Source organism: Lygodium microphyllum, chromosome 20 (genome assembly GCF_053477565.2).
Source record: "Lygodium microphyllum isolate KBCC chromosome 20, Lygodium_microphyllum_v1.1.10, whole genome shotgun sequence".
Taxonomy (NCBI): domain Eukaryota; kingdom Viridiplantae; phylum Streptophyta; class Polypodiopsida; order Schizaeales; family Lygodiaceae; genus Lygodium; species Lygodium microphyllum.
Genome location: NC_141154.1, coordinates 18,776,591 through 18,779,611, shown reverse-complemented (window position 1 = coordinate 18,779,611; position 3,021 = coordinate 18,776,591).

Here is a 3,021-nt window from a genome sequence, read left to right as displayed (position 1 = left end):
TAATCTTCTTAGCTGCACTTGGATTTTCTTCATCCCTCTTACGCTTCTCCTCAACAAATACATCTGCACCATGAGATTTAGCCAAATAAGCATAAATAGAATACCTGTCAGCAGGCGAGTCCCAACCTGTCTCTGATCTAATGTTAGAGCCTGCGCTAGTCAAAACAGTTTGCTGAATTTTCCCCTTGTTTGCAGTCTCCATAGCATAAGTCCATAGTGCGGACTGAGTCTCCAATCCCTTCTCAATCTGTACTCCATATGCAGAAGCATCACCTCTAGCCGTCACATAAGAAGTACGCGCAGCCATGTCCTCTATTAACTTCTTCATTCCACCTTTACCAAAGTTGGTAGCAAGTGGAGCTCCTGTCTCGGTCAACCAAATCTTACCATCTTGCCCCCAATATACCAAATTCTGCCTCCTTGCATCCTGGAAAGAGTCACAATCCCTGCAATGCTGATGCTCCGTACTATCACACCAAATACATCTCCGATCTCTCCTAGGAGCACTAGGAGCACTCCTAGGTGCAGTAGGAGCACTAGAAGTAGTAGTAGGCACAGTCGAAGCAAACTGCTCCTTCAACTTACCCACCAACTCCGCTTTGATTGATTCAAGTGTCAAATCTGTGATACCTTTAATTATGTCATCAAGAGAGGTAGGCACCGATGGAACGGATGGTTTTGGAGCAGAAGGTGTAGGCATCGGTCTTGGAACAAGAGGAATAGGTGGAGTAGAAACAGTAGGCACTATCATAGGCCAAGAAACTGGCTGAGGAGGAGAAGAAATAACAGGGATAGAAGTAGGCATAGGAGCTGATGATGGTGTAGGTGTCATGGAACCATTCTGTAGGCGAGTCTTCCATATCCTCCTCTTGGTCAAAGTCGAGACTGCATCCTGAGCATCCTGCCAATCAGTTTTAAGACCCATAGGCTTCGTGCGATCTTCAAGAAGCTCACCCAATTCTTCTTGAAGAGCAGGATCTGCAGCTTGCAAGAAAAGCTCAACTTTTTCAACATCCAATGCTCTTTGTTCAATAGCATCAAGCTGACTATACCTCTCTTCGAATTCTCGAATCAACTCTGAAGCAGCAAGACCTTTGTTTGGCATGTAGACCCACTCTCGGAATGACCGCCGAGTAGCCATACCAAAGTCCTCAAGGAAATATTCTTCTTTTAGAGCCTTCTTAAAATCTTGCCAGTGTGCATTTTGAATAAAAAGATCAGTCACTTTTGTCCTCAAAGCAGGTGTGACAAGACGAAGGAAGTACTTACTCATAAGTCCAGCAGGAACTCCAAAAAACCCCATCTTGATCTCATATGTCTTCAAATATGCTGAAACATTACGCCCGTCAAATAGCTTCTTCTCACTCTCAACTGCTTCAATAGCCTTAGTCGCGTTGTTTGCATTCTCCTGCTCCGAATAGAGTTGCCTTTGCTGAGACAACTGCTGTTGATGCAATTGTTGTTGTTGCTGCATATACATTTGTGTTTGCTGATTTTGGAGCTGCATATACATGGACATATTCTGCAAAATCTGTTTTAGATCCTCCGTTGAAGTACTTGACGCAGCACTCATAGATGGAGCTGAAGTAGACGTAGCTGGAGTTGTAGAAGAAGCTAAAATAGAGGCTGAAGTATCTCCCATCCTGAAATTTCTGCGACGCTTTCACGTCGGGTTCACCAAAGATGTCGAAGGGTTTATGAAAGCAATGTCGCAACCACAGAGGATCTTGTCTAATTTCAGGATAGAAGATCAATTAAGCAAATAATCAAGATGTGAAAATGATGCCAAGACTCGCTTTATTTCTGTCAAGAATAAATACAAGGTTCAAGATGAAGAAATCCGAGCAGCCTCTAAGATTGTGTAGGAAACACCTTTGAAAGGATAATAATAAAATAGATTTAAAGCTTTCTTGATAAGCACAAAATTGATACAAGGCTGTATCAAAAGATTAATACACAGGATTTTGATATGGAAGCTGTAACAAGAGGCTTTCCAATTTCAGGATACCTATCCATCTGTAGAAATACATTTTTAAGTATTCTTCTTCTTCATATGCATCTTCATTTTTCAAAACTCTCTAATACTTTGTTTCTTCTCAGTTCCCCTCTTCTTCATATCTTGAATTTCCCTCTTCAAGTTGTTGAGTTGTCCTTTCCATCCACTATCTTCAAATTTTCTCTCTTTTTACCTCTGTAGTTCAGTTTTTCCAATTATCCAGATCCGTTCTAGAAATCCTGGCGCTTCAACACGTTCTCCACTCTCTAAAGTCTCTTGTAGAATGTACAAAAACCTTCTACAACAGTAATAGCATGATCTGAATATATTTTAAGCTCTGAAGACAACTGGGCACATTCCTGTTTCGTACCATAAAGAATCTTGGATACATCATCCTTATCTGTCATCTCACTTGCCACAGTACCACAGAAATGCTCCTGTGACATTTTTACAGTTTCACTTGAATTCTCTTGTCGGTTTTAAAGACATATATCAACTGCATCAACTGATAACTAATAATGGGCCTCTTTTGGACTAAGTTGCGTACATTTACTTTGACCATACTGTCCAAAGAGGGCAGCAAAGGTGGAAACACGCTCTTGATCACTGCGGATTGACTATAGAGCACCTCCAATGGAATCTTCGCATCATCATAGCCAGACTGTGTAAAGCTCCTGCTGTGATATGACAGAATATGATTATGACTCTCACAGTTACAGAGGTCTTCCCGTAATTGATCCTCTTCTGGTTCTCTGCCACGTATGTCTGCCACAGCGCAGACGCTGACAACTGACAGTCGATCGTAGCTCACTAAAGCAAGGTTGAAATCCAAAACAGGCAGACTGTCATCGGAGGATTTACTGTTTCCCTTATCCCACTGATGCAATGTGGATATAGGGCTTTGATGCCAATTACAGTCTTTGCTGTCGATGATAATGTGAACCGGATTTGGGCCTGATACTACGCCAGTTGGTTGAATCGACGGCTACACACTACAGTCATGATCAGGCAAAAAAGCACACGAA